The sequence below is a fragment of the Sorex fumeus genome, unplaced genomic scaffold (genome assembly GCF_029834395.1).
Source record: "Sorex fumeus unplaced genomic scaffold, SorFum_2.1 ptg000028l, whole genome shotgun sequence".
Taxonomy (NCBI): domain Eukaryota; kingdom Metazoa; phylum Chordata; class Mammalia; order Eulipotyphla; family Soricidae; genus Sorex; species Sorex fumeus.
The window spans coordinates 11,897,728-11,914,383 of NW_026606085.1; positions in this window are offsets into that span (position 1 = coordinate 11,897,728).

Genomic DNA, 16,656 nt, shown 5'->3' on the forward strand with positions numbered 1-16,656 from the left:
AGAATGGTATCTGCTTCTTAGTTTTCTGAAGCCGGGCTGTTGGTGGTGGTCTGTGGGTTTCCAAAGCTTTAGGCTTTGCTCGTTTTCACTCCCGAGAACCTGTCCCCTTGCTCCATATTCCTCAGGGAGTTCCTTTCCTCTCCTGGCTACTGCTCTGTCGCCTCTGTGGTCTTGCCGGCCTCTCCCACATTGTGTCTTTGTTACTTCCTTTGCAGTCTGTCTGTGTTTACAGAGACCATTTTCTGTTCCATTAATCTGTCTTTGAAGCATTAATTCTCCTTTGCTCACAATTCCGGTGTTTCATCACAGAGTTTGCCCGCATCGCTCCTTGTTTTATGACATTGCTGTTACCTTCTCTATCCCTGAAAATAGATAACAGATCTGTGGAGGAGATGAGAAGCTCCACTCTTGCGTTTTACAAGGACTTACGGAGGGAGAGACCTGCTCTCAGCACTGTCTGTCCCCTCAGGGCTGCACCTTCCACAGGACCCTCTTGCTTTTCTCCTGTCTGCGCCTCCTCTCTCTGCTGAGGGCTCCAGGCCCACCTCTCACCCACTCGGTCTTAGCTTCTTTCTCAGTCCAGCTTGTGGCTCCAGTCAGCTGCACCTTGCCCATGGGTGGGCTCTCTCTCTCTCTGGCCCCTGACTGCTTTTAAATTTTCATTTCAAAATCATGCATCACCTGAGAGCTGCCTTGGATCCCCAGGGCAGATGCTCAGTTTAACAGCTGTGATGCTCAGCCACTGGACTCTGGGGTTTCTTTATACCTGGGGAACTGGGAAGGGTGTGAGTTCACACGGAAACACACGCATGTCGCAACAGCAGAAAGAAACAGTCAGATGATCTTCAGGAGTCTATGCTGACTTCTCTGTGACTGGTCTAAACTGGGATCTTCGTTCTGCAGAGTGCAGCCAGGGAGCCACATTCTGCAGTGCAGCCAGGGAACATCATTCTGTAGAGTGCGGCCAGGGAAGGTCATTCTGTAGTGTGATCAGGGAGCTCCATTCTGCAGAGCGTGGCCAGGGCAGGTCATTCTGCAGAGAGCGGACAGGGAAGGTCATCCTGCAGTGCGGCCAGAGAAGATAATTCTGCAGAGTGGCCAGGGAAGGTCATTCTGGAGTGTGGCCAGGGAAGGTTGTTCGGTAGAGTGTGGCTAGGGAGCATCATTCTTCAGAGTGTGCCACACGTGGCTGAGTTCAACTCCTTCCCCACCCGTGAAGGACCACACCATGGTTGGAATCCCCACACCCACAGGCCTTGCCCACAGGGCTGTGATTCTGGGCACACCCCTGGCCTAGTGCCATGTTTCCCGACCTTTCCCTACTGCTCTGGCAGGCAGAGCGAGGGTATAGGGCATGGAGTTGAACAGTTTGATCTCGCACACACAGAAGTTTGACAGCCAGAGGGTGGAAATGACTAAGGGGCAGCCATGAAGAACGTTTCAAAGCAGACCTGAGTGGGCAGTAGGAAAAGCAGCCGATGTGAGCATGTGCACAGAGAACCACAGGCACTGTTGGCAGGGGCAGGGCATCAGGGACACTGGGCCTGAGGACATGGCAGCGAGAGACCAGCTAGAGCAGTGTGCAGTCCAGCAACAGACACCGGGGACACAGCCACCTCCTTGCCGTTGCTAAACGACAACATGTCCTGATCTGATTTTACACAAAATAACTAAGGACCCACTCAGGAGCTCAGCCCATACCTTGCTTCCTTCGTGCATCCTCATCCACCTGTGTGCCCCCTGAGTCTCATGCTGGGACCCCACTTATGTGATTTCCAGCTCTGACCGCCCCCCTGAGGTGCCTGAAGCTGAGAGATGCAGCTTCGGCTCCAGGAAACACTTCCTCTGGTCAGGCTCTGGGCCCCAGGTAGGTGACGACCAGCAGGACCACACATGTGAATTCTGTGGCTTCCTGAGGGCAGGGTTGGGGGCCCCCCCTGAGGGCACTAAGTGCCCCCCTCTGGGCGTCATGCTTTCAGCAGATGAAATCCCAGAGACAGGAACATTCAGACAGAGGGCCAATGACCAGGTGCTGAGGTGTCCTTTCAGGTGATGGAAGCTTCTAGAATTAGTGGTGCCAGTAGCACAACCTGTGAATGTATGAAAGCCTACCGAACTGCATGAACTTAAATGGGTAAGTGTTGTGGTTTGCAAATTATGTATTAATAAAGCTGTTTAAAAACGTATCACAGACATTTCACAGGTCATTACATCAAAGACTAGTGCGCTGTAGCTGCAAATGACATTCCCTAGTCCGCATCCAGGGTGATTTATAGGATCACTCTCATGCTAATGGGATTCATTTCTCCAGGGTTTTACTAGGAACAGCATTGCTCCCGTAAGCATTGCTATTGGTGATTTTCATTCTCTAAGTTTACAAGTAGTCACTGGACCAAAGTCCTGTTTCACCTTAACAGTGACTGCCACCTGATATACAAAAGGAAAACAGCCCAGTGCCCAAACAGCTATCTGCCACTAAGGTCTTTGTGTTCCGAAGAGCCTGCTGGACTCAGCCCATGTCCATGCCTTTCGAAGGTGCTCGCATTTTCTCTTCTAGACTTGTCCCCCCGATATTCTGCCTGGTGTTTAAACCGCAACCACACAACGCTGAACATGCCCAATCTGGTTCCCTGGCCAGACGGTGGGGGCGGGGGGTCCCTGAGTGTGTGACCAGACTCCTCCAGGCTGCCCACGGATCCCAGGGCCTATGGGAGCTCCCTGAATTCCTTCTAAACATCGGCATTTCCTGTGCTGATTTTACATAAAATACTCAAGGCCCACTCAGGAGCTTGCTCCACACCTCATTTCCTTCCTGCACCCCTGCCCACTGGCCTGGTCCTTCTCGGGACCCACCACACTGGGCTCCCACTGACACTGGGCCAGGGGAGGACTGAGCGCGCACAACTTCGGGTCAAGGTGGTGCTTGGCCATCAGGAGAGCTCCCATGTGGGGTGGGACTCAGTGCCTCCCCAGGTGGCCTTGCAGCTCTTTGGGGCCCCTCACCACCATCAGCTGGGGGTCAGGCAGTGCCACCTCAGCCTCAGTTAGATGCCGGATGAACTCACCTGCCCATTGTATGAGTTATCAAGAAGAGGAACAAAACTAAAACATGGAAATCAGGTAAACACTAGAAATAATGACTGAAAGTGGTTTTGTAAAAGACCATATAGTATTCCGCCATTCAAACTGTTTTAGTTTCAATGGAAGACTCCCTGCATGCAAGTGTGTGTGCGCATGCACACACACACACACACACACACACACACACACACACACAGACACACTTTTGACTTTCAAAGGTCACTTTATGTGTATGTTAAGGACACTTCCCACAAAAATTTGTCTCTTTGGAGTGTCCGGGAAGCCACAACCTAATGTGTGTGCACACAGCACCTTGGCGTGGCACGTTACAGTCCGTGGCTCTGCCCCAGCAGCATGGAGAGATGCAAAGTGAGACCCGCCCATCAACAACCTTGGAGGTGCTGGCCTGGCCCATCAGGAGGGATGATATAACCATAGGACAAAGTACCTCAAAGCCACAGCACCATGACTCCAGGAAATGCTCAGTACCAGCAAAGGATGCCCAGGCTGGGGTTGGGGAGTTTCCCAGATGACAGTTCTATCCTCAATTCTACACTCAGTGACATCAGTTCTACAGCCCCCAGGAATTTTACATTTGGAGAATGGTTGAGGCCACCCCAAAGTGCTCAGGGGGTACTCCTGACTCTGTGCTCGGGGGTCACTCCAGTGCTGGTGTGGAGCAAGGGTCAGTACATGTGAGGCCAGCACCTAGGCCCTGTGCTCTCTCTGGCCCTGGATGAGACTCTTCACCTGGCAGCTGGGAATGCCAGTGTGGATGCAGTTGCACAGAGACCACACAAAGGGGAAGGCAGATTCCATCCCTGGAAATGTTGCGGCAGCCCTGGGTGTGGCATGGTGATGGCAGTGAAGCTCCTGCTGGCACCAGCCTGGCCACAGGAGGTGCAGAGCAGAAACTGAGGCGATGGAGGGAGCCACGGCGTCTGCACGATGACCAGGCCTGACTCTGCTGCAGCCGGTAACCCCTGCCCCAGAGGGTCTCTGAAATCCCGCACCCAGAGCAGTCCTGGGAGAGAACAGGAAGGCAGGCCCTGGGCACATGGATTACACTTCCCACTTGAGAGGGAAATCAAGCAGGTGCACTAAAGACCTTGGTTGACTCTCACATCTGTGCCCCATTCGTGATGCAGAAAGACATAAGCTGGGGTAGAAACCACTTCTAGGACTGATTGGGACTTCAAAAAAAAAGAGTTAGCAGAAAGAGCCCCTGACTGTTTAATCGGCACTGAAGTGACCACTTCACAGCTGTTTGGCATGAATAGAAAAGGGATGCCCAAACCAGGAGAAAAGCAACCTGAGCTTTCTCAGATCATAACGAAGCCCAAAACTCTGTCAAGGATCCAGATTTAATTTATTAGTAACTAAAACTGGAAACATGCCGACGATGCTGATTGATTAACCTGATTTTTTAAGTAGGAATGGAGCACGAGTGTGATTCTGACAGTTTCCATCAGGACTGCTCACTCTGCAGCTCGCCTGTGTCACAGGGCTCCAGGAAGACATGCATTAATTAGCGTGTGGGTGCGTCCTCCCTTCCACTGAATTCTTCAAATTTACTCAGTCACAAATGGAATTTGGAAACATTCGATATCTATAAATTCTTCATTCTTATTCTTTTACTTCTTGTTTGCACTTATGATAACTCAAAAAACATGAATTTAATTAAAAGTTTGACACAGCTTTGGTCATCACTAAATTCAAATATCAAACACAGGAAAATGAAATCCTCTTGGATGAATAAACAAGGCTAATATTTAAGCACTGATGACCTTGCAAATTCCAGGATTTGCGTTCTGCAGTGATTCATTCTCAAGAGATAAAAATTCATTATCTTCAATTAAATCCGAAGATAATGTGTATTAAATTGAGCAGAAGAGCAGGCGATGGATGATGGAATCATTTCTTTGTCATCTAAACACTTTGAGAGAATGAGCCAATGCCTGGCTAATGATATTTTTGTCTACTTATATGGCATAAAGTGAAATGGGATGTAGTTATTGATTTGAAGTCATCGTATAAACTGTGATTACCAAAGGAAATGTAAGTAGCAGAAGGGGTGGGAAATGGTGATCAAATCCTGCCGACAGACCTGGGTTCTGATTCCTAATGGCTTAGATTTCATTTCTGATTTAGTATTTTATGGCCTTCTCGGTTCCAACCCCATCACTAAATCTTAATTAAAATGAACCAGAGAACTGGGAGCTCAAACAGTTGATCCAAGCAAATCCAGGCAAAAGGTTCAAGTATTGTCTGGGTCAGCAACCGGTCAGACAGCAGCCTCCATCCAGAACTACAGCCTCCATGCAGTCGCTGGAGTCTGCTGGTGTGTGTGCGGGTGCAATTGGTTGTGTATGTGCATGTGAGTGTATACTGTGCTTGTATGTGCGTCACATGCATGTGTGTGCATGGGTGTCTGCATATATGTGTGCACTGTGTGTGCATCTAAGTATGTGCTCTGAGTGTGTGTGTGTATGCTTCCTGTGCAATCAACCGGAGCCACTCGAGTAGGCTGGAGAACCTGCTTCCCAGAAGATGCAGGAGTGTGGCATGACCTGCTGTGTGACAAGTGTGGGTTCCCACTAGCCCCCTGACCCTGTTCCCTCACTCAGATGCCGAACTATCTCCTGTGAGTATGCCCTTTTCCCACCCCCGGATGCCAGTGCAGAAGCTCCTCCTCCTCATCCTCATCCCCAGCTCTCTCAGAACTGAAAATCCAAACGAGGAGGACCAGAGGTCTGACTACAGCAGGGCCACGGCAGGACCATGGCATGGGACCTGCTCCTGTCACTCCAACAGACCCCTGTTCCTCTGCCCTGCTCCTCCTGTTCCTCTGCTGGGCCCCTCCCATTACTCTACCCAACTACTACTGTTACTCTACCAGTCCATCCCATTACTCTACCCAGCTCCTCCTTTTACTGCTATACAGATCCTGGTATCGCTAAACTCCACTGCTCCTGTTACTCTGCCTGCTCCTACTGTTACTTCTCTACTGCTCCAGTACTCCACTGTTCCTAGTGCCTTGCTCCTCCGAGAATGAGGAGCTTTACCGCCTTTAGCAGCTCCTCCGAGAATGAGGGTATTGGAGAACTGGTCTTAAAGACATGTAGGAAACTCCCAGGCAACCCAGCACTTCTGAGGGAGAGTTTTATTCCCTACCAATCTTGGGCCTAGAAGAGTTTGCAAGAATGATAAATGTACAATCATGATTATGATCATCCTGTTGTTCGATTGCCTCGAGCAGGCACCAGTAACATCTCCTTCATCCTAGCCCTGAAACTCTAAAAAGTGCCACATTAAAGGCTCTTTCAGGGTTAGGAATGAGACCTATCATCGTTACTGGTATTTGGCATACTGGGAACGCCACGGGGAGTTTGCCAGACTCTGCCGTACACCTGCAGGAATTTTCCAAGGAGAGTTTTCGTATTCTCATTTTAATGGATCAGGGATGAGATCTTGAGAAACTAATTGTGTTAGCCTGGCCTCGAGCCAACAAATTCCAAATGGAAAATTCTGTGCTTGTTAGCAAGCGCTCCCCAACCTCCTCCCCAGGAAACAGGACAGAACCAGGCTGGGTGCAAAGGTTGCCCCACCCCACCCCGCCTGCATCTGTCTAGTTGGAAGTCTGCAACTGGGATGACACGATCATCCCAAATGAGAGCAGGGGCTCTGCCCTGCACCTCTAAGTGAGTTTTTGACCTTGGGAATCCTTGGGTGAGGTCCCTGGGCTTCGGGTCCTGATGATGGAACCTCTGTGCTGGCATGACATGGACCCTGCTGACGCCAAGACAGGGGCCCAGAGTAGAAGCAGCACCCCATGGAGGCAGGGGTGAGGGACTGCAGGGAGAAGCACATGACCCATCCTGAAGTGAATTAGGGGGACCCTGGGCAGGTGTCTGAGGCTGGTGTACTGCTGGGCACAGATCTGGGCGGGTGGAAATGTCATCCGGACTCCACACCCTAATCTGAGCCCTCTCCGGGGTCTGGGAACTCTTGCTTAGGAGAGGCCCCATGAACTGAGAGACAGTCTCAGGATCACACTGCAGGGTCATCTGGACTTCCAGTTCTGTGTTCTGTCACTGTGCGGATGCCTCCCAATGGAACGGCTCTAACTATGGTTCCCTGTCTTGAATCCTCAAGGAACATCTGCCAGTACAGGGGTAACCAGCACCCTCAGGCTAAAGCATGATGCTCCCCATGCCCTGTGTTCATCTCAGAGTACATGAGACACAGCAACTGGCACACTGGAGGAACCTGTGACCAGTGTCAGGAGGGACAAAGGAATGATGTTGCATCCACAGCTAGAGGGAGTGTAAGACAGGCAACTGTTTGGGGAGTTTGTCAGACATGGTGTCTACATGGTGATCTGTTCCCCATCCCTGGGGAGTGATTCAATGGCTCATGTTAGGAAAGTCCCTTCCTGCCTGCAGTGGCCCACACAGAATCAGTTGTGTGCAAGGAGGCCTGACAGACATGACCAGCAGTACCTAGAAGATACACGGAGTTTGGGGTTTGCAAAACATCATTAGATCCAACAGATCGCCAAATCCAACAGATCACCAAATCCAACAGATCACCAAATCCAACAGATCACCAAATCCAATGGATCACCAAATCCAACAGATTACCAAATCCAACGGATCAACAAATCCAACAGATCACCAAATCCAATGGATCACCAAATCCAACAGATCACTAAATCCAAAGGATCACCAAATCTAACAGATAATTTAATTTAATGGACCACTAAATCCAACAGATCATTGAATCAAATGTATCGCCAAATCCAACAGATACCCAAATCTAACAGATCATTGAATCCAATGGTTCATTAAATCCAAAAGACCCCCAAATCTAACAGATCATTGAATCAAATGGATCCTAAATCCAACAGATCATTGAATCCAATGGCTTGCTAAATCCAACAGATTCCCAAATCCAACAGAGCACTGAATCCAACAGATTGCCACACAGAAAACTGAGGAGGAAACCTGTCTCCAGGGACATTCAGCATCCTCCAGATGACTCTTCAGGACACAGGAATATTCAGAACAATCTCAGTGAAAAACACAAAGAAAGTCATAGCCATCAACTTACCTGGACAGGCGTCTAGTTTTCCACTCAGAGAAGCTAAGACAGAGTGGGGCGGACTGTGAGTTGGTGCAAAGGTCAGTGGGGAGAGAGATAACAGAATCACAAGAGCAGGTGCTGGAGCAGAGGGTCAGCAGAGGCTCACGGGCACAGAGAATGCTGGGGCAGAGGGTCTCGGGAGCTGAGGTCCATGGGTACAACCAGTCAGTAACTTCCTGTGAGACCTGGGTCACGTGACACTGTGAAAATAGATGGAGTCATTTGTCATTACTGATGATTCAAGATTTCTGTAGATTCACATCCAAATCTGAAATTTTAGGTCTGATTAGGAAGAACATCAAAATGTAAGAAGGCTGGGCCTTTATCCCCATTGGGCAACCATCAGCACCGCTGAGGACAGATGTCTGCTGCATAGGAGCAAGGTAAGTCCCCCGCAGAACCACCCCGACCCCCACTGCTACTCCAGTTCTCTCGAGCTACTTCCTGAGGCTCCCCACATCAGCTCCCCCAGGTCCCCGTTTCATGGTGCAAAGCCCAGTTCTAACACTCTCCCAGCTAGAAAATGCTCTTTTTCCCTCCCCCAACTTCTCTAGTTCATAGGCATTTACAACTTGAGCTTTTTTCTTGCAATTTTTTAGCAGTATAGACTGGAGGTCTGGGGGTCTCATATCGGAAGGTACCCACAAACATTCCTCAGTACCTCTGTTAACCTGAGGGGTAAAGCTATACCCCTTGGCAATTTGATTCATTTTTACTGCAGCCCAGAAATAGCCCTTCCCACCCACACAGGAAAAATCCTCGCTTTCATTTCAAACTGCAAAGTTTATTTTTGAAATTGAGTTTTATTTCCCCTTGGAATTCAAGAATCTTGAAACAAGCACCAAAGAATAAATCAGAGATTGCGAGCTGCTGTCAGTCTCACTAGGCAGCGCCTGGAAAGACCTCAGTCATGTGAGTCTCTAAATTGTTTCCTTCCCGTCCATGAGAAATTAAGACTGACCCCTTCCTTTAGACTTCAAATTTAGATTTGAACTTAGGGCTGGAAATCCATTTTAGGGTTACTGTAATAGTCACTATGTGATCGAATCACAATCTATGTGCAGGAAGGGAAGATGAGCTCTTTTACTACCTTTGAGAATAATGATACTAATTTAATTCTTGGTAAGAGTCTTTGTACTGTGCCATATCTAAGTATTGCATCAGCTATGACCCCTCAAATACATTCCATACAGTAGTAGCTTCAGTATTTAGCTAGAATTGAGACTTCTTTTGGAGGTTCTAGCAGGGGAGCGCAGCTACTCGTATACCCTCGACCGAAGACCGGCCCGTCTCTATTCAGGGACAGCCGTCCTCTTCAACCGAGCGTGCAGCTTCGGGAGGGATGCACATGGAGCGGTGAGGGAGGAAGGGGACACCCGCCTAGCCAGTCAGATCAGCCGAATCAACCCTGGCGATCAATGGGGTGACAGATGTTGCAGCCAAATCGCCCTCACAGCGGTAGGGCATTTGCCTTGCACGCAGCCAACATGGCCGACCCGAGTTCGATTCCTCCGCCCCTCTCGGAGAGCCCGGCAAGCTACTGAGAGTATCTCACCCGCATGGCAGAGCCTGGCAAGCTCCCCGTGACGTATTCGATATGCCAAACACAGTAACAACAAAAGTCTCCAGTGGAGACGTTACTGGGCCCGCTCGAGCAAATCGATGAACAATGGGAGGACAGTGACAGTGACAGTGACAGAGACTTCTTACTGAGCCAGGGACATTAGCCAGAGGAGTCAGGGCACAATACCAAATACCAAATGCCAGTTCAACTCTTCTCAGGAAAAAATTCACCAGCAGTTTCTTTAACATAAATTACTGGGTTTGTGTTTTTGGTTTAAGTAAAATCCTTGATTCGATTCTGGTTTTAGAAGAGTGCCTGAGAGTGCTTCAAACTACTCCATTTCAAATGAATTCTGCTTTAGCAACATTTCACATAAATGAATATAAACCACAACAACAACAAAGACATAGGAAGTATCAGCCTTTCAAGTTTCTCTGGGAAAGCAGCAGTGCACCAGTCAGCAGCGAGCAGGAAGGGGGAATGAGAAAGGCCAGGGGAAGTGAGGGAGCCAGAGAGACGCCCCCCAGGTGCCCACTCTGCAAAGGGCCAGCAACCCAAGGCCAGGCCGCCCTGCAGGGAAACCACTGCAACACCCCAGGAATAAGGCGGTCGGCGCCCCAACTGCTTCAGGCTCTGGCCGGGAAGCCTCCAAAGCTGTGGCCGTTTCTCTGGCACCTCACCTGGCCCAGTAAGGGCCACGACCCCAGTGGGTGAGAAGATGCTGCCAGGTCCTGCAAGCTGCTCCTGCGCACGCTCCTGGTAGTCTCTGCACCTCCAGAGGGCTCAAGGCCAGAGAAATGCGGCGGCTCAGGCCGACAGAGCCACCAACCAGAAGCACCTGCGGGGACTGTGCCTGGGAAGCGCATCCAGGCAGAACCCCACCTGGTCTAGCAGGGAGGATGCACGTGCGCTCCCTGCTGGCCGCGCCCGAGCCTGCAACACCCGCCTCCCCACAGCTGGGAGGGACCACAGGGGTGGTCAGCGATAGGACCTGCCCAGACAACAGTGCTGTTCGGGCTTACGGTTCGGCTGCACGGTGGGCTATGAAACCATGCCGACTCATGCGTCTCTGATGTCCCAGTGGGCCAAGTTTGCGCTGCCAAGCTCAGGTCCCAGCGCAGAGTGAAGAGTCGAGGTTGCCTTGGAGTTTGCTGCCCCCAAGGGCCTCCTTTCTCCCTCCCCAGAAGCAGCATCACTTGATCAGAAAGCCACTGAAGAGGAAAAATGATCAGAAAAAAATAACTAATTTACCTGATTTATGATGCCCATTAACAACCCACCAGGAGGTTCTGATTCACTTGAGACAGTCCATTTTATGTGACAAAGATGACAATTGACGAAACATAAGTGTGAGAGCTCAGAGGAACAAACGTTTTGTTTTCCTCCAGTCCTCAGGCTCCGCTTCCCCAGCCTCTGCCTGCGAAGCTCCAGTCCCTTCCCTGTCTCCCAGGGCTCGTTCCTTTCCAGGTGCCAATTTGAGCCACTCGTCCAAGCCCTGGCGCATTCCCACGGGGCAGTCCTGCCCCCGACTCTCCGACTCTCCACTTTTCCTGCTGCACCTAACACTGGTCACAGAGGGAGTCTGAGGCTAAACGGTCATTCCATGTGGTGAGGCCCAGCCGTGCCCAGTCTGGCCCCTCCAGCTGCCATGAAGAGATCACAAAGCCCACAGCTGGCAGATGGTGACAGGCTTCCCAGGTGACCGAAGTCTAAGCAGTTCTCCTTGGCCCCTTTTGCTCTCTGGTAGGTGGGGTGGGGGGGGGGGTGGAGGATGGGGGAGGGTAGTCTGTGGTGCAGAGACAAGGGACTGCCCAAGATCACACAGTGATTCCCAGTCACCTGGGCTGAAGCCCAGGTCTGGAGACTTTCCCTGTATTCATCACTTACTTACACATGCACACACACACACACACACACACACACACACACACACACACACACACACATTCTTCTCAGCTGTGCCCACAACTGGCATGAGGGACAGATTTGTCTATGACCCGTGTCTGGTTTCTACACACCAGCCACAGAACCATCATCGGGTTGAAGAGATCCAACGGCCGGGCCGGGTATGGCCGGGTATGCATGCCAGGCTCTCCTGGTGGTGGGTGAGTGGGATGAGCAATCTCACTCTCCTCACAGTCCTTCCCACCAGTGAGAGTCCCAGCCGCATTCAGCAAAGCTCTCACCCTCGAACAGGCAGTGCAGAGGCCTGTGTCTCAGGGGGCCATTCCCGGGGGGCCTCGACACATGGATGTCACAGTCACAGCCAGGACTCAGACTAGCATTGGGGAGGTGGGGGGTGGAGAAAGCCAAGTGCTGAGCCATGTGTGTTACAAACACAGAAAACCCAGCTTCCATGATGTTGAGCCTCTGCACACAGCTGTAATTATGGTACAGTTCCCAATAAGTCTCTGGGTTTCTGCTTCCTTTTCCCTAAAGGTCCTTTCTACTCACATGAAATGTGTCCACTGCCACCAGCACTTACAGTCTGGGCAAAGATCAGGTTGGAGGAGGCTGAGACCACCTCCCCCTTCAAGAGGAGGTTCTGACTCACGTCTTCACGGGGCCTCCGGGGGAGTGAAGTCTGGCAGTTCCCTCCCGAGGCTCAGTCTCCACAAATCTCTGAATGGTTTCTTTCTAATGTTGCTCAAACTTTCTCTGGCCATGAGAGATGAGTAAGTGGCTCCTTCCTCCAGGAAGTTTTTCTGTCCCAGCTAAGCACAGGGTAGTTGGTTTAGGGTTGGAAAATGAATAGTGCCATGATAGAATACCCCTCAGCCTTCTTTCTCCCCACGAGGCAGGCTTTAGGGGATGATAAATATTCGTCCAAGTCTGCCCAGCTGAGCCCTCTGCAGATTGGCATAGTGGTACTGTGGGTGACCCCCAGGTTTGGGGTGGTATTGCAACACACCCACAGCGCTGAGTGTGCCGCCAGTTGGGCCCCTCTGAACACTTCTTCCTTCTTCTCCTTCTTCTCCTTCTTCTCCTTCTTCTCCTTCTTCTCCTTCTCCTTCTCTTTCTCCTTCTCCTTTTCTCCTTCTCCTTTTCTCCTTCTCTTCTTCTCTTCTTCTCCTCCTTCCTCCTCCTCCTTCCTCCTCCTTCCTCCTCCTTCCTCCTCCTTCCTCCTCCTTCCTCTTCTTCTTCTTCTTCTTCCGTCTTCTTCTTCCGTCTTCTTCTTCCGTCTTCTTCCTCTCCTTCTTCTTCCTCTCTTTCTTCTTCCTCTTCCTCTCCTTCCTCTTCCTCTCCTTCCTTTTCCTCTCCTTCCTCTTCCTCCTCTTCCTCCTCCTTCCTCCTCCCTCCTTCCTCTTCCTCCTCTTCCTCCTCCTTCCTCCTCCCTCCTTCCTCCTCCTCCTCCTTCCTCCTTCCTCTTCTCTCTTCTTCTTCCTCTTCTCTTCCTCTTCTCTCTTCTTCCTCTTCTCTCTTCCTCTTCCTCTCCTTCCTCTTCTTCTCCTTCTTCCTCTTCTTCTCCTTCTTCCTCTTTTCTCTCCTTCTTCCTCTTCTCTCTCCTTCTTCCTCTTCTCTCTCCTTCTTCCTCTTCCTCTTCCTCTTCTCTTCCTCTTCCTCTTCTCTCTTCTCCCTCTTCTCTCTTCTCCCTCTTCTCTCTTCTCCCCCCCTCCCTCTCCTCCTCCCCCTCCCCTCCCCCTCCTCCTCCTCCCCCTCCTCCTCCTCCCCCTCCTCCTCCTCCTCCTCCTCCTCCTCTTCTTCTTCTTCTGCTGCTGCTTTTTTTTTCTTTTCAGGGTTACTCCTGGCTCTGCACTCAGGAATTACTCCTGGCAGTGCTCAGGGGACTATATGGAATGTTGGGGGTTGAACCTGGATTGTCTGTGTGCAAGGCACCTTACCCACTGAACTGTTGCTCCAGTCTCATGAACACATATCTTTAACGTAAGTTTTGATTGTCTGTGTGGGTACCTGCTGTGCAGTCAAGGCCTTGTCTCTAAGAACTGGTTTGTCAACAAGGAAAACACTGCAGTCCTCAGCCCCTGCACCAGAGTCATGTGTGTGTTTTGGGGCTCAGCATCCGACCACAGGGCGAAGAACCTCCATCAGCACATAGACGTTCCACATCTCAACTTCCAAAAATGTCTTTCTGTCTTAAACTTGGACTTCTCAGTCACTGCCTTGTGGTACTAATTACAAGCTGGTGAGTGCTTGAATAGGCCCGCACTGAAGAAAATCCCCGCCAGGCACTAACTCCACTCCCTGGTTGCCCGAGCACAGTGCAAGTAGCCCACTTCCTTCCTTCCTTCTTCCAGCCCCTGCAAGCTGGAGTGCATCCAGTCCCAGCGGCTCTCTCCATGCTAGGGTCACCAGCAGTAGTTGCTGCCTCCCTGTCATGATGAGGCTGAGTCTGAGTTTTCGGCACAGTGGCTACAGTAAGCTCCCACCGGTTCTCCTAGCTCCTTCCCTTCGTCACTGACTCATGCCTCATGGGAAGGTCTTGGGCTTTGGGATTGGAACATCGTGAGCTCCCCACCTGCCAGCAGGAGCAGGGCAATGGCCAGGCTGAGGAGAGGAGAAGGGCCAGAGAGCATGCATGGGCCTCGGCGGCTGCCCTGAGCTTCACTGGAGCAGAGAAAAGGGGATAAGGAGCATGAGATCACAAGGGCGGGTGCAGCCTGAGTTTGACATACAGTGTTTTTTAATAGTTATGTGCTATAATATGTAGCCCAAGGAATGTCATTTGCCAGTATCCTGTTTTGGGAGAGCTGGCCTGAAGGCAAGGAGATCTGCCCAACACACACACACACACACACACACACACACACACACACACACACACACATATACGTTAGTGACCAGGAAAGCTTTCCAGGGGCCCAGGCAGTGGACCTGAATCAGGGAGATAGACTGATGTGTATTTGAATGAAAGAAGGTTCTTCGTCACTAACCCTTACGCACAAAGGCTGGAAATCATTGAGATGCAGAAATGAAGTCTAGATAAGGATTTAACTGGAGCCAATAGCAGTCCAGCCCACCCTGGCTTCAGAAAGAATAAAAAGTTCTGATAAAACCATGGACAACCATCACCAAAATTCAGATCTCTTCCCCTGACAACACCTTAGCAACAGACTCATCCACACTGATAGCCCTGAGTTGACTACTGTGGGAAAACTCCTAGAAACCCACTTGGCAAAGGCAAGTGGCACATGCCCATTCTGGAGCTTCCCACATCTGAAAGGGGCAGATGGGGAGCCTGGCAAGTCAGGGCAGAGGTCAGGACCCACCTTCCTTTTCCTGTAAGACTAATCCCATCCTCCACCCCGAGTCTGCAGTTCCCCAGGAAGTTGGGTGGGCAGCAATACCGCTCCTGGGAATATATTCCAGAGAGGCAAAAAAAAGTATAGTCGAAGTGACATCTGCACTTGTTTGTTCATTTCAGGACTGTTTACAATAGCCACAATCTGGAAAAAACCCGAGTGCCCGAGAACAGATGACTGGTTAAAGAAACTTTGGTACATCTACACAATGGAGAACTATGTAGCTGTTAGAAAAGATGAAGTCATGAAATGTGCATACAAGTGGTACTACATGGAAAGTATCATGCCAAGTGAAATGAGTCAGAAAGAGAGGGATAGACTTAGAAAGATTGCATTCATCTGGGGAACATATTTGACTTGATCACTTGACTTCCCGTTAATCGTCGATTTGCTCGAGCGAGTGCTAGTAATGTCTCCATTTGTCCCTGTCGCGTGCTAGTGTAGCCCAATGGCGTCTGTTCGCTCTAGGAACACGAAGAGCCTCAAACTGATCGTTCATGAACTTGATGAAGAAGTCTGACCATCTGGTAGGTGGCCGGCCACGCAGTCTTTTGACATCCCGTGGAATCCAGTTGGTAAGGGCTCTAGTCCAGAGGTCTTCTCTAAATCTCATTATGTGACCAGCCCATCTGATTTTTGACACCTTGGCAAACGAGACAGCGTCCCTGATTCTTGATCGTCAATGGAGGTCGGAACTCTGGATTCTTTCCCTCATTTGAGTGAAACATGATACTCCAAGCATAGATCTTTCAATTCCTCTTTGGGAGATCCGAATAGCGTTCTCATCCTGTTTGAGTAGGGCCCAGGTCTCTGAGGCACATGTTAATGCAGGAAGAACAGTGGGATCAAAGAGATGTGCCTGGAACTGGAGGTTCTTCATCCTCTTAGCTATTTCTTCAATGCTCTTGAAGGTGTTCCAAGCCACTCTCTTCCTCCTGCGCAACTCAGGTGCCAGGTCATTTGTCATGTTGACTTCTTGACCTAGGTACACATAACTGTTGCATTCGGAGATGGTCGTTCTGTTGAGAGTGAATGGAGCATCAGGAATAAGGCTGTTTCTCATAAACATTGTCTTCCTAAGATTCAGCTGTAGTCCGACCTTTCCACACTCACTGTCAAAGTTGGCCAGCATTTGTGCCACTTGGCTAATGTTTGTTGTTATTAGAACAATGTCATCAGCAAAGCGGAGGTGGTGTAGTTGCCAAAAATCTATCTTCACTCCCATTCCTTCCCATTCCAGTCATTGCATGATGTTCTCGAGGGTGGCACTGAAGAGTTTCAGTGAAATGGTATCACCCTGCCAAACCCCTCTCTTGACATCAATGATTACTTCTTTGTAGAATGGTGAGATCCTGGTAATGAATCCATAATACAGCTCACGGAGGATCCTGATGTATTGAGTTTGAGTGCCCTGATTGGCTAAGGCTTCAATGACCGCTTGCGTCTCAACAGAATCAAAGGCCTTTTTTAAATCAATGAACGTTAGACAGAGCAGCATCTTGAACTCCCAAGAAACCTCAGTGAGCTTGGTTATCATGTGGATATGGTCGATGGTGCTGAATCCCTTGTGGAACCCAGCTTGCTCGCATGTTGTCCTTCATCTAG